General features: G+C 39.6%; 1 protein-coding gene across 2 annotated transcripts in view; it reads right to left on the bottom strand.

Moving 5' to 3' along the window:
• Positions 1 to 4,486: 4,486 nt before the first annotated feature.
• The window catches only part of cdk14 (cyclin dependent kinase 14), a 179,864-nt gene continuing 160,060 nt past the window's right edge, over positions 4,487 to 24,290 (bottom strand). For both annotated transcript variants that reach the window (XM_083917973.1, XM_083917974.1), the window contains one exon: positions 4,487 to 8,452. The gene's annotated coding sequence lies outside the window, so the exon portion shown is untranslated. The remainder of the gene's footprint in view (positions 8,453 to 24,290) is intronic.

Genomic DNA, 24,290 nt, shown 5'->3' on the forward strand with positions numbered 1-24,290 from the left:
AGGACACATGGGGTGATGTGGGCCTGCATTTTTCCTCATTTTGCCCGGATTGCAGAGGTTCATTTCAGTTCACCTCTGCACTGCTGGATGTACAGGTCTACCAAGCATATTAAAGGACCATACCAGTGTTTTTGGAACATGTGTACATAAAGAACCACCAGCTTTAAGATAAAACTAACAATAAATCCGTATAACTAAACAAATGTTTTGGTGTTTGGCGCTTGATTTCATGATCATGTCGATTTTAAATTCTTGTCATGTCACATATACATTTTCATGTCTTCAGACACATTTTTAATAGTGTATTATTCTTTATTTGGTCTTTGGTCTTTGGCAGTATGAACTTTTACACAGTTACAATGCTGCAATTCACATTCATCATCTATTATTATGTGTGGTAATCTGTTGCTCTGCTGTTGTGGGATACATATTTGATCTAACCTTAATTTCTGTTCTGTTGAAAACTAATACAAATATGTTCCACTCACCACTTTGTGTGTGTCATAATAGGACTAAATGGTCGATTAACGGATTGAAAAAATCTTTGCAACCGCAGTTGCCTTTAGATTCCATAGAGGGCTATGACAAATGAAGTTTTGGCAACATTTAACTGATGACAGATTATTATAAAAAAAAAAACCAACTTCTGCATATGGAGGAGAAACAATCAAATACAGAATATACACACACGAAAATACATGCTGCATTTAGTACATCAGGAGAAAAGTTTGCAGGCGACACCGACACAAGGCTAAAATCAACCTTGCTGATAGCGTTAGCTTTTTGCTTATGACCAACCTGCCAATCCAAATAATAATCCAAATAATCTGACGAAATATTCAAAGTCCATTGTGAAACACACTAGAGTATTGTTAGCTAGCCATTGTGTTCTTTTCAGAACCCATAATAGGGGACAAGCAAGTTAAACTACTGGTAGGTTTTGCTGAACTGCAACTTATTTTGACTTTGAAATACACCAAAAGAAACGTATATGTCCCTGAATTAGATGTGCATTAAACCTGAACATAGTTATTAGTAGTTATTTTATTATGCTAATTATTATGTAAAGCTGCTAGAATCAATATTCTGACATCAACAATAAATCATCTTTTTATGTTTATGGGAAAAGGTTCCTCATCGTGATAAACCACTAGAGAATTTACCTAACTGTCTTTATAGTCTCTCAGCTCAGTGTTATGATATTATGACCCACACTTCTATTGTTTGGTTCAGACTCAGGCATGTTTTCAATAACATTATAGAGCATTTAGCAGCTAAAGGGCCTGTTTTTTTCGCAGGAGAAGGTGACTTAAAAGGAGTCTGAATACTGGACATACATGTATCAAATGGGCAGAAATAAAACTATAAATAAACAATAATGCCTGTTGGTGTCTGCTGGATGTGTAATTACATTAACTGTTTGTTAACACATTTGCTAAATCTGCATAAAAGGTGCTATACTTTATGAGTGTTGTGCTTCCAGCTTGTTTCTGTTGCCCCCAAATGGAACAAAAGTCAATACGCATTAGCACATACTGTTAATCATCCGTGCAAAACTGAAATGGCTCATCTCCTCACATTGTTAATACTTGACATGAAGTGGAATCTACACCACTGGAATCAAGCTTGATACATTTCTGCTCTGCATGCAGACGGGTTTATCATGATATATGACACTAGTTGAAAAAAAAACTCCTTTAGGCTATGAAATAAACTGCACACTGGTGGAACAACATGTTCAACAACAGTAACATGACCCACTATGTCCAAACCTAATTTCCATTTCTACAGACGCACATTGCAGTCTGTGCATACAACTGATTATCAAATTATGAGTATACAACTACCTTCCTCAGTGTACCTTCACTATAATGAACCAGAGAAGAGATAAAACTCAGACAAGATCAATCAACAAGATGACAATTAATAAATTAAAAGTCTATGTACACAGTGGCATGTAAAACAAACATTATTAGGCTACTGATAAAAATAACCTGACACTTATTAGAATCAATAGCAGAATAAAACATCAACAAGGCAGACAACACCAAAATGTATTACACACCACATAATGACATACAATGGTTGTTGATGTCGTTATTTGGAGAGAGACTTTATTGATTTCAAATAAACAACAATATCTGTCGATGTCACAGGTTGCCTCATTTATTTGATTGATTGCCAACCCCAAGGAGGCGGGGGTCTTACATGATACAGTATGAACCTGCCAGAGGGGAGACAGCAGAAGGATAGAGATTAGAGATTCGACCCCGAGACTGGTGTACTGCAAAAAAAAACCCTCAGTGACCGTAATGACAATGAACGATATCCCTCATCCCTGAAGTACTTAATTCTATCTGTATTGTTCATCCTAAATGAATTGAAACCATTGCAGAGCAGTTCTTGTCTTTTTCAACAAAAAGAGGACTGGAATGGTCTGGCCCATCCACTTGGTTAGTAAGTAGCCCTACAAGGAACTAGTTGAGCGATCACGGGAGGAAGGCTGAGCTCTCCAGGGTAGAAATGCACAGGTTAAGGTTTAACCTGCACCCAGCTGACCCATTATTAGAGTCAGTTTGCACTGCCAACCTGCAAAAATGTACTTTAACTGGGGCAGCTGATTGCTCACCAGGTAGGGCGCATGCCCACTATCGGTTCAGTCCTTGGCAGCGTTCTAGGTTTGAATCCGACCCACGCATCACCAACCAAAGATTAAGGTAAATTTTGGTTGGCAACCAAAAGCATTTGGCCTATGTTGTGGCCTGTTAGTAGCATACTCAGTACAACCATAAGGCTTAGCAGTAATTAAATGCCCCATAGGCCTACCAACAAAACATTTTACCAGAGCTACCGGTGTTATTACATCTAATCTAGATATATAGAGCAACCTGCGTGACATGAATTATTTAAATCATTCAGTCATTTGAAGTTTTCCTCCTTCTGGAACAGAAGCCAAAAGTTTTAGCTCCAGACAACTTTACAGCTCATACTATGCTATGAAAATGAACTTGCTTGGGTCATAATCCATCACAGTGATTATCACATTTACTTTATTTGTTGTCAGTTATATTACTTTCACATGGTTATGCAGTTTGTACGCAATTTACTGTCTGGTGAGGTGATTTGAAAGGCCTGCACTGCATTACCCCCTAAAAAAAAAAAAAGCCAAACTAACAACAAAAAAAAAGGTTTCCATTCAACCAATGGCCTGAAAGGTTTGAAAATAAATCTGAAATACTAGGGCATGCTTTTGAAAATGTTTGTAATTAAAGGGCTGAAACATGCCAAAAACACTAGTTTTGTCCTAACAACAAAATATGCTCTAAAAGGCCTGATAAGTTAAAGAACACACCCTGTCTGTCCTCTGGCAACTGGTGATCAAGGCTTGGCCTTTCTTTGTTTCCATGAAAATGATGTATCAGAAATGTGATTAGGAGAAGGAGCGTATTAAAAAACATCAGATGTTGTACTACAGCCACAGGCACTCACAGGCAGTAGAGAGCAGAAACAAAGTCAGAGCTCCGCAGACACATGTGAAGCATTAATAAATTTTATTTCAGGTAAAACAACATTAAACAACATTTACAGAAGGACATTACATCTTCCATAATAACATTACATACAGGTCGTGACAAATAATGCAACAGCTATTCTACTGTATACTATATTGTTTCACTTGATGAAGTGACTGACGACACTTCTGTTTTCCAAACCACTTGTGAAAATGACATATTTTCAGTGCAGCATACAAAAAGAGAAAGAAAACGCGAGAAGAGCCTTGTTGAAAAAAGTTGCAAACACAGATTCATTTTTCAGCACAGCGAGGATGCACATTAGATCAAACTGATATGGTTTTCCTACTAATACCACTTCTGTCCACATGATAAAGAATGCCAAAAATAGATGCCATATATTTATATTCATCAAATATGTTTATTCATATATGATTTCGCTTTGATAGCATTATTGGATCTTTGCAACCCTGTATACATACATAGTGGAAGCATCACTATTTCACTTCATAGAAGATGTGTCACCACCTTATCAATTCCCACCTTTGACTCTTCTATTGATGTTATTTCTCATTTTTCCTGTCACAGTGCTAAATGTGCAATTCCACTAAGTCTTTCCTTCACTGGACTTTATTTGAAATATATGAAGAACATTCAAGTTTGAACAGAGTGCCTTCAGGATCTCTGCCCACACAGGACACAAAAATATAAGTATTTGTACAAGACTGCAGGCTGCCAAAGCTCCACAGAAGTGAGAATGTTGATGGGCAAACAAAGCTATGTGTGCCACACCGAAAGTGTGCACAAGGAGAAACATGCCAAAAATAATTATTCAGCAGCTAATACTACCTGCAATCCCTTAAAGCCACACGAGGCTGGGCAATCTTAGCACAGCTCGATGGTATTAACCCTCTTCTGTCACACCGCTTTACTGGCATTACCCACCCCCTCTCCTCCCCTTTTTTCTTCCGCACAATCACAGCCTGGGGATGACACTGAAAAGCCGCGAGATAACTTCAAGTACAGCATTTCGATGAGCTCCCCTCAATCTGTGTTACAGGTTTAAAATGAGGGTTGATATTTACATTTGTAAGAAGGGCTGGTTTGCTTTGCATCAGGCAAAGATATATTTATATATACTGTATATTCATCATTAAGGGCAAAGCAAGTGCAAAAATGTGACCATACAGGCTGGAATGTAGGGCACACTGATTTTTCTTTAAAGTGCATTTTCAAAATGCTATTGGGCAGTGTCTAACCCATAATCATTTATTTTGCCTCAGAGCTACTACCCTCTATGGTCGAAGAAGCTGGACTGGAACACAGTCATGGTAAAACGCCAAAGCACTATAAGACTCAAATCCATTCTCTTCATTGGTTTTCCTCTTTTAAAGGAGGTTCAGATGTTTTCAAGCCTATCTTAACTCAAGTGGCTACATTGTAATAGATAGTTGGGGGGCAGGGGTCCACAGTGCAAAAATGAATTCCAAAGTTCAGCTAAAACTAATATTCAGCAGTCAAAAGCCAAGTTTCCTTTCAAATGTTGCACAAATTACATCAGAATTTGCAGAAAATCTGCATTAGGAAATGCAAATGAATGGCCATTTCCATTCCCAACAATTGTGCAAATATTAGGACTTGGGCACATCGAGATAAACAGTTTTTTGGTGCTAATTTACCAGTCTGGTGCCATGAATGTATAATTTGCGTAACAGTCTCTGCGTCATTATCTTCTTTGCGACAGAAAAAAAAATGGCCATCCCATCCCAGCTCCCTGACAAATGTAAGTCCAATATTGCTTGTCAGTGAAGCTCTGATCCATCAATTCTTGAGAAAAATATCGTTCAATAAACTTGATTCGGCTAAAGACTGCTGAAGACCAGTATCAGCTACAGCTGAACTTGGAAATGCATTTTGGTACTATAAATTATACCACTACATGGCTGGTAGTGAGAAGAGGGATGATTACATTACCTACCTAGACTGCAGAGCAAATACCAGCTGGAGGGGGGCATATAGGGGCTGCAGGTTTATACTGTTCTGGAGCTGATAGGACTAGATGAATGCGGGAAAGTTATCCTAGCAGGCAAGACATCTATATTATCTATGTGAGTGTGTGAGTGTGTATGTGAGTGTGTTTGCCGTGGCCATTTCAGCAACATGATAAGTATCCACAGTTTACAATTCTCCATGGCATCACATCTGCAGCCTCATTTATTCAGCTATTCAACAGTGCAGGGCCAATATTATTGTTTCAGTTGATCCCAAACTGATTGATAAAAAGGAAGCCATTGTATTGATAGTACTTCACAATTATCACCATACGTCTAAGTTGTAATATTTAGATATTTTCAAACAAAACATCAAAAGAAAACCAATAAACTGGTATAAACATCTTTGCAGATGATACTAGGTTATACAGCTGTCCTTGGTCATACCGTCATAAAAAGTTGCAAAACATTTAGAACATGTATGATGTTGAGGGGCACACTATAGGGAAGTCTCCGCATTAGAGCACAAGTTGGTGGTGAAAAGACTCATCAACGTGAGTCACCACCTACAGTGCACATACTGCACACACAACCACACACTAAAAAGCACTCATCCCTACACTTTGATTTGTCAGACAAGAGAAGCTCTAGATCATTCTTAACATTTGACTCATGAGCTTAACAAAAAGTTGCAGTCATTGACATAGATCATCTGTTTCTAATAAAATATTGCAGATCTTTTGGTGGTATCAGATAAACTGAAAGGGATGATTGTCATGGGCTTGATCAAACAATAGGACACACATCCTATTGCCTTGGTGTTTTACCTTTTGTACATTAGCTCATGTGCATGGATGGAAGCCCCAATGCTTAGCTATTGCCCATGTTTAATACACTCACACACACACTAGCACACACACACTAGCACACACACACACACACACACACACACACACGCACACACACACACACACACACCTCTATCAGACACACACACACAGCTGTCGTCAGTTACAGTATTGCACACTGTTTGGTGCCTTCCCTGTTGTCTTATGTGCACACCTTCAACATCTCCAGCAGAGATCATTTATGTAAGAGAGGCTTTTCAGTTGCAACACAAAACTCATATCAGCCAGGTCTGGTTCCATCGTGGAGGCCCATTGGAAAAATGAGAAGGGAATCCTTTTTACGAGAATATTTTGAAAACCAGGGTCTTGCTTTTGCAGTTTTGGCCATCATTTTTATAACATGATAACATCTTAGTCAAAAACCTTTAGGTCACATTGCAAGTCCACTATAATTAAATATGTTAAATTGAAAACATATGCTGAAATGTTAATGTCTCTATTTTTTTCCCGTGTTGTGTGGCCCACTGTGCATGCACATTAGTGGCTCTTTCCTTGAGCCCAGTGGCCAGTCTTATACTAAGATGACGTCACATGCATATAATTAGCTAGCCTCTGGAAAATTTTGACAAAAAACTTCAAACCCATAAAACAGAATACTTATAGACCTTGTTTGCAGTTTTACAGATTTATAACTGTGTTCAATGGGGATAATGCTTTTTGGGCTACACAAGGATATATTGTTGCTGTTGGTTATTGGGGGGAAATGGCAGCAATACTAGAGCTGGAATCATGTTTCTGCAAACATATGCAAAGAAGGGGGTCACTACCAAATCTCAACAACACATGTGCTTACAGAACATAGTTTTTTTGTGACAGTGCAGTCCCTAAATCAATGCTATTTGTGAGTGAGATATTCTCATTACTGATGGCAATGATGGTCAAAACTACAAACATAAGGCTGTTAAAATTGGCCTTTTCTTTGAAAATGTCCACATTGACCCACCCGTTGGCAAATAACGAGAGACAGAGAAATATCTGAAAGATCCAAATGTTCATACAGTATACAACTACTTTGATTACGACTGTGCCTACTAGATGCAGGATTTAGTGTTTAATTTTTTTTGATACCAAATTGGGGACAGTTACCTAGCAAATACCACAATTAGTCAGTTAACGAGCTATCATTATATTAGCAAAAGCTAGCCACATGTACCAGTCATTAAATAGTAAGTTCAACCTTTAAACTAGATGCCTATTAACAAATGTCTTAAAACTGCTGAGTCAGCAACTCATTTACTTATATTTAAAATAACATCAGCTGTTTTCAGCTATCAAAGAACAGCGGGCCTCCAATATGGCTGCCAGAGGATGCCTTACACCACCTGAAAGCCCTCTGTTATTATTATCATTATTATTCCATTGGTTCCACCAATTAGAGCTGAACCTGGTAACAAACAAATGGAAAACTAGTTATTTATTTTTTTCCACACTGTTTTAGTTTTATGGATGTATTTCTGCTTGTATGTATGTCTCCTGTATGTGTTTGTGGAGTTATGTGTCTTGTCATGAGCGGTATAGTGTGAGAAGATGCAGCAATATTAAAACAGTCCATTATATAGTTTCTAGATGAGTATATCATACATACAAATATACATTCTTAAATAGGAGGGTAGTTACAAACACAAAACACAAAACAATAGTAAAGTCCTTTTGTTTATACTGTGACGATATATGAGTAACTGGAACATTATAAAAAGTAAACAAAATTTGATTTGCAAATGATAGCCTGAAATCTTAGGTACCGTTCATAATGGACACACATGCATTCATATCTATGCTCAATGCTTACTCTCTTTCTCACACACACACACACACACACACACACACACACACACACACACACACACACACACACACACACACACACACACACACACACACACACACACACACACACACACACACACACACACACACACACACACACACACACACAAAACCAGGCTCACACGTTTCGTGAAGGTAATAAATAAAGAGAACTGGGGCTATTCCATTCGTCTGGATTCTCCATCTCAGCAACTTCATCTTTCTCTACAGCCACCTGAAACACAGACAAAGAGACAGAACAATCTGTCATTAACACAGTCCAGGCTGACACTGTAAAAAACAGTAAATGCCACAAATCACATCTCACATTTTATGTTTCCCTGCGGCTTGAAATCAGCAGTTTGTTGACGCATTAATAAGCATCTGGGTTACAATGTATTAAATGTGCTGCCATTGTGGGAAGGATGAGTGGGTGATCAACTACCTCACTTACTCTTTCTTTAGTGAAGATATATTCAGTTTTCATGAGTTACATCATTTCATGATGTACTGAACCATCAGAGGATGTACTGCTGCTATTTAGATCTCAAGACACATTTGCTCGTTCTCACTTATTTGAACGAACACTTCTAAAGCTCATAAGTCAATATGCACATAAAAGGAAAATGTAATAAATAAATAAATAAATAACAGGAAATGTAAAAATGACAGTTTGTAGTTTTAGAGTGAATTATGCGTTGTAGAGCCATTTCTTAATGAACATTTTTTTCTTGAAGTCTTGTTGTCAAGGTTACAAGTTAAGGTAGCATCATGCCTGCACGTGCGAGGACCAAAATCAACATCTTTGCCCAGCAACCACATCTGGCAACCTGTGTGTTAGCACAGAGAATGCGTAAAAGTGCTGGGCGGATGGATAAACTATGAAGAATCAAGAAATAGTTCCGGCACGTAACCCCCTTTGAAACCACAAAATGTTGTTTTTACATTTTTGTGTGCTGATTAAAGGCAAAAATGTCAAAGACAGATATCTCAAAAGCTTCACAAACAAAATAAAAAACTATCTGCATGGCTAGATACCACTACAGGGAGGGAGAAAATATGCTTTTACGCAATTTGGTTAAATTGATCCGCTAGTTGTTTTTTCTATATCCCTGACTTGGTCTTTACTTTGTTTGCTTTTGACAAAAACTCCACTTTGGTTGGTCCTGGCTTTAGTCACCTACAGATATTCAATGTCCAACTAAAAACACAACATTTCCATAGTATGAGATCTTGATGGCACTGTAGAAACAACTTTGGAAAATATTTTAAGGGTCGACCATGAAGAGGGAAAGGGAGGAACACTGAAGAGATGATGACAAAGACAGAACGGAGGATCGAAGGGGTTGGAAAGGAGGATGAAGTGGAAGATGACCAAGAGGGAGTAGAGGATGAAGAGGAGTATGAAGGAGTAAAAGATTAAAAGGGAAAGACCAGAGGGTGCTGAGAAAGAGGGAGTAGAGGGTAGGATGGTGGAGAGAGTACAAGAGAAAAAGAGGAAGAGGAAACAGAGGAACAAGAGGAGGAGTGAGCAGAGGAAGAGGATGAGTAGTATGAAAAAGAGGAGGGAGCTATGGAGTAATAAATAATTCATTCCCTATCTTGGGCCTTTTTCTACCTTGACTTTCCTACTACCTCATATTCTCTTCCTCCCTCTCTGTCATTCGCCAGCCTTGGGTAGTCAGTTCCCAGTGGAAGCAGGCCTGTATACGCCAGGAATATCAAACATTGGATGAGTGCCTCGTTTATCTGCTGCTGCTGTAGCTTTTTGATTCCATACATACGTTCTTTTTCTATCTACATGCATTTACATGTGTTTCTGGACTAAAACCACCATCTAGGATCGAACAGGGTGATATGCACCATGTACTCTAAATACTATAAACTAAAAAATGAGTAGTGTAAAACCTACATTTTTACACAGCCATGCAGGAGCAACCTTAAGGCCCTTATATTTACCTCATTAACAAACTAAGCTGTAATAAAAGAAACTGCCACTCAGTAAACTTAAGGAGTCTGGGGCACTGGAAAAGCTTTGTGAGGTTGGCTATCTATAAAAACTATAAAACAGCACTGGAGATACATCGACTTTGTTGTGGGGTATCAATCTCCTGTTAAAAGAGGATGGTCAGGGTGACACTGTGTGGAGCGATCATTCTAAAATTTAAACTAGTGGGATGTCAGTTACAGAGAAAGGAAGGTGGTAGTGAGGTGTAAGGTGTAAACTTGTCACGCCGCGGTGAAATCTGTCCTGTCTTGGGTTTTTATCTTGTGAATTTCCTGTTTTATTTTGAAAGATAACTCTCCTCTCATTCCAGGTCACTTGCCCTTCCTCTTGTGTCACCGGTCTGAAGTCATTCCCTGATCCTTGATTGTTTTCACCTGTTGTCCCCCTCCATTCATGTGTATAAAGGCTGTGTATTTTCACCTGTCCCGTTGCCAGATTATTTTGTACTTCATGTCGAATGTTTCCAGCACTTTTTCTCAGCCTTGTTCATGCCATAGAGATCTTTGTATCCTCGCTCAGGTGTTAGTATTCCCTGTTGCCCATAGTAAGATTAACCTTTTTGAATGCTCTTTTGGTCACCTTGTTTTTCCTCCTGGACGGAGCGACTTTGTTTTGTGCTTCTGATAATTATTTTTCCTCCTGTATGGAGTGACTTTTTGTTTGTGGCTTTTTGGCTCTGTGCCACGTTTTTGATTCAAGAATAAATTTCAGTTTTGATCTGCGAACCTCCGCATCTGAGTCCTCATTCCTGCCTGGGCCTGACAAAACTAGTTAATAAAGGCTATGGTTACTGCACATTGTGTTAATTCCCTGGTGTGATAACAATACATAGATGGTATATAACAGTGGGAAATTGACATTATATCCATTTTATTATATCAATTATTATATCAATTATTATTATATAAAGCATTTGTTCCTTCAAAGTTAATTTCCTGGTACTTCCTTTTTGTATTTTTTTTGCAAATAAGCAAATAATCTCCTTTCGATAGTTTTGTTTTGTCTTTAGGGTCTTGTACTGTGACACAACGGCTCGAAGTCTCTCTGGCTGATATGTTCTCTGCTTCGGTTGAAAGCAGGTCAAATTATGTGAGGTCATCAGACTTCAGGTTCTAATAAGAATGAGAAAGGTGTCATTTCCCCTGACAGATATGCACCAAAGCCAAAGAGAATAGCCAAAATCGTCTTCAGTTTGGGTTTACCATGGGTTTGCAGGGCCTTTAAAATCTGTTCCAGGTCTGAACAAATCTTATATTTGTCTTCATAAAAGCTGCGTATCCACTGCCCCCCAAACAACATATAGTTTGCCAATAACCAGAAAGATTACTGTTTTAAATGAAGTTACCATTTGGAAAGTATTTAAGAGTTATTGTGTCTTTGGGATGCACTGATGACATGCACTTTTTCAGGAGCACCTTGTGGCCTGTAGCTGAGTGTTCGCTTGTTCTTTTAAGATGCAGGAGAACTAATAAAAGGTTAACAGCGTGTTGTGAGAAAACAGCTAAAAGCCTCAGCTCATCTGACAAGGTCAAGGTCACTGAAGCCCCGTACCTATGTGTGTGTATGTGTGAGGAGGTACAGTAGCTGTGTGTGTGAATGAATGAGTGTCATCACTCCTCACTTCACTGTCACTCACGCTATAAGCCAACAAAAGATTCATTGTTTTAAAGGGATTTGATGAACTGAGAACAGATGTAGAAGGCTTCCGCTCTCTTGGGATCAAAGAGCACCCGAACAACTAAGTGTGTGTGTGTGTGTGTGTGTGTGTGTGTGTGTGTGTGTCAGGTGGTTCCACTTGGGAAGCAGATGGAGCTGGTGGGTGGGTTTTGTGTGGAGGATTTGGCAGGCGTGGCCAGCTGCTGGCTGTCCTTTAATAGAGATAGTGTCCCCCTCCCCCTCCCGAAAAAAATGTAATCCTTATAATACTGTGTGTTGGGACAGACAGATACGCAACAATAGAAAGTGGACCACATGGGAAAAAGTGAATGTAGAGTGAAAAAAAAAGACTGACAGAAGTGGCAAGAACACTCATGTAGGTGATGGCACAGACACTACGGCCATGTTTCCTACTGTTCGACCGCGGAGGACAGAAATCCTATCAATTTTTTTTCTTTGAAGAACATTGATATGTGCTCGGCAGTAAGATGGGAGAGAATGTAATGAAGTAAAGGTGTAAAGTGAGTCATTTCACACTTGCACTGCAACCCTAGATTACCCGGAGGAGCTTGTGTGAAAACGCAAATTTGCTAATCAGTTGGACCGGACATTAAAACAGACTTTATCCTGCCAGCGCCTTAGTACAGAGTCCATGATGTCTGATGTAGCCCATGTGTGAATAGAGTAGCAAGCAAGTGGCCATGCTGATGAAGTTTCTAAGATGCGAACTGACATGAAACAGGAAGAATAAAAACATCCAAGGTTAAAAAAAGGAGGGTCATTTACACAACTCTAAAACTCTAAAGTATTTCCAGTAAGAACGCATGGACAACCTTGTTGTGTGCTACATGTGTGAAAGAATACATGAAATGTACATTATTTTTGATTAGATAATCAGTGAAAAAGACAATGTTTCCATACACCTTTTTGTCATTTTTGTTATACAACTACTATCTCCCCTCTCTTGTCCACTGAACTGGAATATCTGAACTGAAGATTTCTGCAGATTAGTGTTGCTTTCGTCAACGAAAATGATGACGAAATATCTTCGTCAACGAACCTTTATTACGTGACGAAAACTAGACGAGACGAAACGATGACTAAGACGAAATATGTAATGCAATTTCGTTGAGGAATAAAAACGAGACGAAATGTCTCTTCATTTTCGTTGACGAAAACGAGACGAAATAACGTTGTTTCGTCTCGTTTAGTCACGTTATTATTATTATTTTGAAGTTTCTCTCCCAGTCTCGCGTCTGGGCGAGGTTACTTCCTCAATCCCAGCACGCGCATTATTTAGATTCTGAAGATGCAGCTGCTGTGGGTTAACATTAGCGTTAGGGTTAGCGACAACTTAGGTAAGTCAAGTCATAACGTAACGATACTTTCTGTTTTAGAAAGCTCATGCGACATGAGGCTATGGTCAATGTGTTGGGTTTTAACGCTAGCTTTAGACGTTAGCCACTGGAGCTGAGAACGTGTGTGTGTGTGTGTGTGTGTGTGTTTAGTTCCTACCTGACTCACTCTATAAGTACACTTAACTTCCCCTTGTTGGCAAAATAGTTTCACTAGTTTTGTATTTCACAGAGCAAATCACACTGAACTGAATTTGGCATCAACATAAATTGGATTACTTATTCTAGACCTGTACATGCATTTACACTAAAGATATCTGCATGGGTTTGGCTAAGAGAAAATGTTGGTTTCGTCAATACTACTAGGTACTTTTATGATATTGGCAATATAATTGCATCACTAAAAAGAGACTAATATACAATTTTCTTTGACTAAAATTAGACTAAAATGCTCAGACTATTAGTCGACTAAAACTAGACTAGACTAAAAGTAAAACAGGCCGCCAAAAACAACACTACTGCAGATACCATCGCCCTAAATAACAGGCTAGAGTGGAAATCTGGTGAATAAACTGGTCTAACCCCAAACCCATGAACTCAGCCATATCACCTTCCCTCCACTCACTTCTGCAGCTCCCCCCTGCTCTTTATCCTTCTCTTCCTGTGCCTCTTTCCCCCTCCAGCTCCTACCATCTTCTATTATCCAAGTTTTTCAGCCGGGCACTCCCCTCCAAAACAGACAAGATTTGATGCAAGATTTCGTCCCAGATTTCTTATTAATCAAAGAACTGTCATGAAACATCACTTTAATAAGCCCCTCATGGGTAGCAGAGGGGGGGGGGGGGGGGCGCAGACATATAATGTGTTTACATGCTCCTCAGCAACATGGAAATCGTCCGTTTTCTGCTGCAACCCTATTTCTGAGAAATAGAAATGAAATTTAAGAGTTTTAGACATTTGCTAGATGGCTCTACACTGTTTCTCAAACGAGCTTGACTGAATCAGACTGACAGACCAGTGCCTCCTCCCCCCCATCAACTCATGCCCCCTGAAGCCCAGGGGTCACGACACCTGACCCCTCCCCCTGCAGGGAGGTCCGTTATGTCTGATCCTATTTAATGAACTGAGTCAGCCTGCCCTTAAATGTCACCCACTGAACACCTTGAGCTGAGAAGGTGATGATGGTTTAATAAGCTGCTTTATGATGTGTATGTTTGTGTGTGTGTGTGTGATTTTGTCTGTGTGTGCATTCTTTAAACATCCATATTTACCGTCTCTGGCCCAGACAACTGAGGCAAGAAAAACATTTGGATATGGAATACATTTACATAAATATATTTTCCCATATTTATTAAATCAGACTCCCCAGTGGAACTTGACTTTACTTTAAGTTTCCAGTGATTTTCTGGAGGAATGCAGTGTTGTGGCCAAGCTTGTGTCGAGCTGCTACATCTACAACGAACAAAAACTCCTCTGTCTCTACAGTGTACTGATAATTAACAGAAGCAGGGAGAATGAGACTGTAAACGCTACAGTTAACAGTTGAACATCTCAGACCACCGTTTTCCCCATGCGCACGCACAGTGACTTTCCACAGCTTGCTGGTTGTTACGACTGCCAACATAAATCACGATGAAGCTCACAAAGTGTTTGTTTAGTAGAAACCTGTTAATACAGAGGCTGCTTGGGTTATTCAACAAGGAAAGGACCCTGTTTGCTCTGGTTTCTGAAGTAATCCAGTCTGGATTAACTTTTAAAACTAACATAGTGGGATGCAGACAGGCCACGGTCTAAACATCTGCAGACTGTTGCAGTACTAAGCATGGTCATTGTACCAAGGCTGGGGAACTCCTCACAGTCTCCATCTGTGACGCAAAACAGCAGCTACAAAGAAAATGCGACCGCAAAAGTAAGAGAAGTGGAAGAGGGAGAAAATGAGCTAATAAGAGAATTAAAAGATGCAAGGACTAAAAAAGGCTACGGCAAACATTACTGTGCTACTTTGTTTTCACCTTTCACTGTAGCATAATCCTGAGTTAATTTTCATTATATGCATTACTGTATTGCAGCCAGTTTCGTTGTTATCCTGAGACCACAACTTAATCATTCTATTGTCTCAAGATGAAAAATGTCAATTATACAATCATGATTTCATTGCAGTATTGTCAATAGATTTCACAATTGTTTTTGTGTGATCATACAGCATTGTCTTAGATAACAGCATTCTTTGTTTATGGATGCAGCGATATGATTAGGATTATGGTCTAGGTTTAATTCCTTTGGTGAGCTAACGTTGATGAGTAAAGCTTCTGCTTATACTAGATACTAAAATGGTTGAAAATAGAATTTGCACTTAGTTGTCTCCATTTAGACAATTTAGACTAAAGACTTAGACATTTAGACTCCACAGTACATGGATATTCAGCTTGGCAATTAAAGCTGATATCTGTGGAAGTTACTGTGGAAGAGAACGCAGCAACTTACATGCCTCTTTTAGGCTATTATACTAACTTTAACCACGCCAAAGCCCTACTCAACCCCAACTATTTACTTACATTCACCAGGTGGACTTAAACACAATGTCTCTCCATTTCAGTTAATAGACAACTGTGTGCTAAGTTCACCACATCAACTTTTTAAAGGTGCTGTACTGGAAATGTCAAATACTAATGTTTTGGTTATCAAAACAAACAAACAAGAGGGAGATTGACTTAATCCTCTGCTCAGGGTGTCATTACTCCACAATATCTTTACATAGCGAATATTTCTTTGCTGCTATATTAATACTGTGAATGTTGAGTACAGCCCCTTTAAGGTGCTGATACTTCGGATGTTGTGTTAACAGCATGTTCAACTGCCCCCAAGTGGCAAAAAAAGTCATAAATTCGACTTTTAACATAGCAGTTTACAATGTGATGCTTAGAACAACCAGCTGGTCTGGCAGATCAATTGCAGGGCTTTTACAAAGAAATCTGGTGAATCAAAAATAAAAGATGAACCAAGCAAATGGTCATGGCTTTCCCCATTTGATTTTAACGTAGTGATTTGACAAAGAATGAAGAGGATTTGTGATGAAATGGAGTGTTGGGGAGCAGCTGGAGCACCTTGGGGCCTCCCACTACATCAGCAGCAGATTCCACAGAGGCTCTGCCCATTGACTTAAACTTTGCTGCTTTAGATGGGAAAGTTGTTTTAGCTACATGCTCATGGCTTACAGCCCTAACACGCCATCTCTGAATGGCACCACAGAAGTTTCACTTCTGAACACGACAGGCTACCATTAGCTACATGGCTGATTTCGACTTTTTTTTTTTTAAGGCTGATTACAATATTGTTTTAGTATTAAAGATTTCAAAATCTGTAAAATAACTAAGGGTGATTTTATTTGACCATTTTCATGCAAGGCACACTAAAACCACTCCTATTAGGAAGTTTGGCAAACTGTGGGACTGCTGTGTATTTCTGTGTGTGCATGGTCCAGATCCAGTTAATAAAAGAAAAAGTGAACGCTCAGCTCCACAGCTTGCAGACTTGCCAGCTCTCTCTGCTCTAACACAAACACTTTCTCCTTTGTTTTTCTTGCTTCAGTTGTCTGGGCCAGAGACAGTAAATGCAAGTCTTTAAAGAATGCATAGAGACAATTGCACGCACGCACGCACGCACGCACGCACGCACGCGCGCACGCGCACACGCACACACACACACACACACACACACACACACACACACACACACACACACACACACACACACATAGTGTCCGTACCACAGACAGCCTACACTATGCTGCACATTCATGTGTTTCCTATTACCCCATGTCTTGGCAAGCAAAATCTTTCAGAATCAGCAGTTAATAGCTGGAATCACACCGCCCAACAATGTCTGCAAACACATAGAAAAGCCATGCATTCCGACATTCACAACTTTACACTCGAAATACAAACTCAGAAGCATTTGCAATAGTAAAACTAACATACAGACACCCTGCTGCTTACACTCACTTCCACAGTCTCAAGCCACTGAGATCTAGCTTTTCTAGTGCAGGTGCAAGTTATTATGCACACATTCCTGCATGCATTGAGGTTTTTGGGTTTTAACTCATCTGCAATGCTCTGCATCAGCGACCCCTTTAATTCTCATCGACCAATCAAATTATATTTATTCTAGATAATGTAAAAAAAGTTTTCATGCACTTTTGTATTTGTAGTATTCACATCCATTACAGAGTAAGAACAAATGTGAAGAAAGTCATGCTTAACTATGAGAATTGATCAGAAGATAGTCACTAAATCAGCAGCTCCACCAGAGAAAAAGCTGCTGGTATGTCTGCGGATGCTCTGGAAAACGTACATATTCTAAATGTTTACATTGTTTACATGTCCAGGCATCCAGGCTGTGTAGCTATCCAGGAAGATGATCTCCGTGTTCTTTATCATACCTACACACCTGTTATTGGTTGACTGTTTCTCCAACTGGAAGAAACATGCATAGGTCTGTTGGATTTTGTTTTAGAACTGTCACCGTGGTCCCAGATCGCAGTGATAAACCAGAAGGCCATAGGCACAGTCTGTTTAGCTCTTCAAAACCTTCTGCAGCTCGCTGGGGTTCGCCAGTCACAAGAATGCACTTGCAAATGAGGCATGTACAGCTTTTATTCAGGCTGTCAAACAAACAAACCAGACCAACAACCTCAAATTTTTGGAAACATTTATGAATACCTTTTTGTGATTTTTTAAGATTTGCCTTCTGCATAATATGCCAAAACAATGCTCAGTCGCTGGTCACTAAAATATTAATCAAAATTCTTCTCTGGTCTTGAAAACATGCCCGAGCAATGAGTAGTAATAATGCATATTTGCTGCACAGATTCCTCCATAAAAGTATTCAGTGCTTTCCACCGACATATTCTGCTGGCAGAGTAGAAGAGCTTCTGAAATGGCAGTTAGACCTTAATTGGACATTAAGGTTAAAGCTTATTGGGACTTTCCCAGACCACTGTTTTGGCTTGACACTATGACCTGTTTTAACAGCATGGCAAGTAGAGCACAGTTTAAGCTAACTCACCACCACTCCTCAGCTTAGCTTGTGTTCTGCTGTGCGGGGCTGTGGTGAGCAGTAATGAGTGTATACTGAGGGTCAGAGAATGCCCCGGGTGGAAACGCCTTCATCCATGAACTTGCAAACACCCACTCGTTGGGGTTCGCCAGGTTCCCATTCCATAAATCCTTGTTTAGGGGGTATGTTTTTCTTGTCTGTGGCCTGGCTGACTTCCCCCTAACTAGGGTTTATGTAAGGTGATGGAAACACTGTGCGGAGGGTGGAGGACGCAGATGGGAGGAGGAGAGCATTAGAATGTAACTGGAAGGAAAGCAAAGAAAAAAAAAGCTGGTCAAGTACATTTATCAAGCGAAAAGTTAGTATGGAAGAAAGACTTAGATGAAAGGATAAAAAGGAGAGCAGAAAAGATAAAGTACTAAAGTTGGGAGCCATGAGAGGCCTGTTGCCTGACATTCACAGTATAGGTTTCACTGCAATTTATGACTGGCCACTCTACAGTTACTTTCACACATGCTGTGACCCTGCAATTATCTAGACATTACCAGGAGGAGCTGTATGTGAGAATCAGTTTGACCAAACATTAAACGGACCTTGCCAGGTAGCTAGCTGTGCTAATGTTAGAGCAAATTGCCATATCACCACAGTAGTGTATTGGAACACCTCCTGCACACCTCCTGTGGTGTGGCCGTCTTGCATTAAAGAAAGGAGAGTGTTAAGTATCTCTTTCATGGCTCCAGATGTGACGATGACAAAGAGTCAGACTTTCAAGACACACAGCAACAGGTGATCCAGTAACCTCAGCACTTTGTATGTTACTCTGTGAATCGAATCAGAGAGTGATATAAACCCCAAAGTAAATCTCTGGAACATCCTCAGCGACAAAGTCCTGGCTAAGAAACCCACTACAGTTACTGAAGTGTAGAAGAGACTGCAAAAAAGAATGGACCAAGATCAAACCAGAGCAGTGTGAGAAACTAGTGATGTCCTGTGGGCATGTTAATGTCAGCATGACAATATGCTTATAGTGACAATGCTGACATGTTGTTGTTTAGCTAATTAAGTACAGCTATGTTATGCATGTTGTATGTATGTTAGTTATGCAGATATATGGTAATAAATCAAAAATATTTGACACATTGAAATGTTGAATTGATGATAAATCCATCCAGTAGTTTTTCAAGACAACTTTACTCTGAACAAAGTTGTCAACCTGATGACGGAACTAAAGTCACAAGTAGGGGATCACCAAAGTCATCACATCATCCGGAAAACCGTGAATGTCTGAAACAACTTTTGATGCCAATCCCTCCAGCAAAATGCATTAGAGGGAAAGAGGGAAATGTTAAACACAGACATTAGAAGTAATCCACAGGGACCATGAATATCTAAAGAAAACAATCCATCCAATATTTGTTTAGTTTTTTCAGCCTGAACCAAAATTTGGGACCTACAGACAATACCATCCTTACAGTCATATTGATAGCATGGCTCAAAACAACACTCATAACCTAACTATTCTAACCTGAAGCTGAATGAATGCACAGAATCAATCTTGGGTACGAGTAAATTATATTAGTAGGTTTCTCACATAGGTCACATTAGACATCAAGACACAACCATCGCAAACATGAGGGTATGAAACACTGGAATATATTAGATAAATAGGAGCAGGATCAGCAGTGTATAGAAAACTATAACATTATAACATACTCGAAAAAAAATTGTAACTCATGGGATACTATGAAAGTATGTAATATTAACATTACTCTTCTTCTCTACTATTTGCAAATTTGCACACTATTTGTCTTGTGGTTTAAAACATTACTACCCAAGTCTTACATTGTCTCCACTTTAGCAAAACACATTGCTGATATAAGGTACTTTCAGTTTATGTTAAGGAAATTAAATTAATATTTGTTGTGTTCCCTATGTTATAAGCTGTGCCTGATTACATGCCTTTGGAAGCCGATTGGGGGAGAAAAAAGTTAGGAAACTTGGCTTGATTACAAGTTAGGGTGTTTCTTTTGAGGGCAGTTAGCTTTGGTGAGCCAGCTGAATGTTTGCCAAATTCATGGTGAAAGGATCTCCTAAATTCATCATCATTCCCACGACAGCTTCAGTAGCTCTTTCGGGGTGTTTGCAAGTACAATATGTGTGTTTTTCTCTGCACGTCAGGCAAATGTGCCAAGAAAAACAGTAATAAGACAAGTTTAAAACCCTGCTAGCAGCCCTTGGAGGCTGCAATGTTCATCACAGCCAACACGATTAAAGTATTAGATAGAACCAAAAAGAAACTGAAGATTTTGCTAAAGCCATACTATTAGTGTGGATGAAAATAAGGAAAAGTTTGTCCTGAGAGTTGCACAAAGAAATGGTTTATTATAATTGAATATGTTTATACTTTTGGGAGCAGAAATAGGCTCAGTACATTTCCAGATTATGATGTGTTTAAAACTAAGATTATGATCTGAGAGTGGTGTTTGAAGAAAGCTCATACATTAGCAAACTGAAAACAGTTCAAATATTTTTGTGAAGTGAAAACTTTGGCCTGATGGTGATGGATTGTTGCGTTGCTGACGTGTAGCTCAATTCTTGTGATACCATGAGATCATGTAAAAAGCTCACACAAAACCATCTTGTCTGGCTCTAAGTAATGTGTTTCTGTCTGAACCACAAGCGTTTTGGACCAATCAGTATCCTGTGAGGAGCTACTGGCAGCTTTGGGCGTGGTTCAATTGTGTGTGCTGAGCAACAGTTCCTTCAAAACTACAATGGTGGCTACTAAATAGGTTAGCGTTGATGCCCCAATGGCATCAGTTATACCAGAACTTGAGAGTATTTATTAAGTGAAAGAAGAGCAAAGAAGCACAGAGTTTTATAGACAGATGGTTTATCCAAGCACCTGCCAGGTATTTCTTGAAAGTGCCTGCCCTTTTCCAAACAGTTTCCAATGATGGCTTCTCAGATGGTTCTGTGTAACAAACCATCTGACAAGTCTGGTTCGGTGGAACGATCAAATGATGAGCAAAAACAATAGGATATAACCTCTGTGGATGATGAATATCCATAGCTAATTTCAAAGAAGTCTCACCATTCATACTTAAGATACCTGGTCATGTACAATAGCTCATGATTTTCCGAAATGTTAAGGGTTCATCCACTGAGGCTCAAGAATGTGTTCAATAAATGTCACGGCACTCTGGCCATCATATTTTAGTAGGTGAGGTGTTCAAGAGGAAATTTTGATTTGATGCTGGTGCAAGATGACAAGCCAAATAGCCATAAAATAATGAGTGGGTATCCTCTGGGGATAATGAAAAATCAGACCAGATTTAATGGTAGGTGTTGGACTGGCAAAATATTGAAAAGGACAGGTATCTGTGAAACATGCTTTTTAACAAGCCTAAAGGCCTTAGGGAAAACAAGTGATGATTATGTTGCTGCTCTACCTCATCTAAATGGCGAAACTGCTCCTGCTCCATAAATTGTTACTTGCTACACAAGATCTAACTAACTGGGAGTTTATCAGAAAACGCTCAGTAGGCAGCTGTACCTCTGCACACCTCCAGTATACTGACAGCACCTGCTGAAACCAAACTCATTGCACTCTATGACAATACAGCTGATGGTTTATTCAACAGCTGAGCAGAGACGAGCGGGACTTGCTGATGGGCTAGAACCCTGTGATCACATCTCATCTCCATATCCATCTCTGTGAGCTGATGAACCAGTGGGGGGAGGGCTGATCAATGCCTTTGCTGGAATATATTTATTCATTCCCACCACTACATACATATGGCTTATCCAATCTAAGACCTTTACATTTTTTACCCAAGCTGCAAGGTAGTGAAATCAAGACTGTAGCCATCAAAATGAAAGAAGAAAGTGGGTAAAAGCAGCCTCTTTTCGATGATATGAATTAGATAATCAATAATGCTGTGATAACTTCACTTAGCTGGAGGGACAGACTGACAAAGGCTCCCACTAAAATGTAAGGCAAAAAAGACTGTGAGTAAAACGACAACCATTTCAGGATTTTAAAATACACTTATATCTTCTGTCTACTCTCCATAAAATATTCCATGGAAGAATTCAGTGGCTCTCTATGACCAGTTAAAACATTAAAGGCTGAACATTGCAAAAACACCGCACGGTTTGATCTCATTGACAGGCTATTTATATAGCAAGGCTTAAACCCTCACCCAGTGAAGACATCAACACACCGCAGCTAGCCTAATCTCTCTCAAGATAAATCTGTCATGAAAATGATAGTAGAAAAAAAAGAGAGATTTGTATTACTTTAAACGCTTTTCCATTGTGCTTCATCTTTTTCAGTATCACCAACCATTCCCTGCATCAAGAGATTAAATTCTCATGTGCTAAGTGACAGCCGGTCTTAAAAACAGCAGCATAGGAGTAGCAGGTTACCGGAAGTTTGGTGAGACCGTAATAAATAGTAGTAATTCAGAACTCAGTTAAAGAGCAGATACACCTTAAGCCCAGTTCAGGCCATAGATTTGCGGCGAGATGAAACTATTTTAGAAAGATGCAGATAAAAGTTGCAGAAGATTCAAGTGACCCGTCAGGACTCAAACCAGCTGATGGCTTCGCCTGTGACTCAGCCTATCAAATTGCCAGCAGCTAGTTTTAGAATGGAAGACATTACATCTGTTTTAACAGCCAATTAAGTCTTAGCAAAGTCTACAGATTGAGTCACTTACAAACTGTCAGCTGGTTGAAATGGCAACGATCAAGAGAGAGAAAGAGAGAAAGAGACGGAGAGAAAGAGAGGGTCGAACAAGAAATACAATGAATGAATGAGGGAGAAGGAGTACCTTTATCGAGAACAAAGCAGTGAATCAGGAAAATAAAACAGTATTTTTGCCTTTTCATCACTACTAGAAATTCAGATGTAGCGAGTATTTCACCACCTCTGTCCTCATTTATATTTTATAAAGCTGCAAATTATATCCAGCTATGAAAAAAAGCCTGAAAAATCGGTGGTTAGAACAGAAGTACAGAGAGGCGTGGCTATGGAGATGTGAAAACCGTCTTGCTTGGTCTCACTAGTCTGAACTGACAGGTTTCAGAACGTTGCAGACCTGCATGTTGCTAGTAGTTGCAAGTTTCAGCTCATCTTGTCGCAAATCTTTGGTCTGAACTGGGCTTAAGTCTTTGTCTATGCTGGTAAAAAGCTTCATGCATCTGTTGCTGTCTGTTGTCTGCTGCATTTTGAGTCAGCAGTAATGAAGTGGACCTGCGCCGGCCTGACTCAGAAGTTGGAAGTTCCAGATTTCCGATTACAATGAAACGCAGGATACGCTTCAGGGACTAGCTCAACCTGGGCAGACTAACAGCCGCTGACTGATGGAAAAAGCGCCACTAATAGTGCGCTGCATTTGAATTTTGCGAGGGAATGTCACCAAAGACACTGGGCAAAGCAGCAAATACAAGTGCTTTCATTAGTGGGTCATATGATCGGTCACCATTGTTTTAACTCACTCTTTGATAGATAGTAACTTAAAAGACAATTACAAATCAATTGAACAATTGACAATTGAAAATCTTATGGAGTATAACTTTAAGTGTTCAGAAAGATTGTGGTCATGGTTAAAATAACTCAATGCTGTCTGTAGATAGGAGGCATACCGTGTTTTACGTCAACCATCTACTCCAACCTCCTCTCGAAGAGGTTTCGTGGTGTTTAAACAACATCCTGCTTGTGATTTTAATTGTCGAGACAGTGTTTGAACTAACAACCAATGCTGTCATTGTTCTGATGAGGACAGGTTTCAATTCTACATTTCAAAAAACACAATATTTCACAAGAGGTAAATGTAAATACTGGGCAGTTGCATTTTAGGCCCCATAAAGCTTTTTGAAATGACAGTGTGGAGAGAGACTCCCACTGCAGCCAACCGTTTGGGGGTTGTACGGAGTGAAGAGCCAAGAGGCCAGTAGGTTAATTTTAGCGCTCTGTGGTGTCACTTGGAGTC

The sequence above is a fragment of the Echiichthys vipera genome, assembly GCF_963691815.1.
Source record: "Echiichthys vipera genome assembly, chromosome: 8".
Classification (NCBI taxonomy): Eukaryota; Metazoa; Chordata; class Actinopteri; order Perciformes; family Trachinidae; genus Echiichthys; species Echiichthys vipera.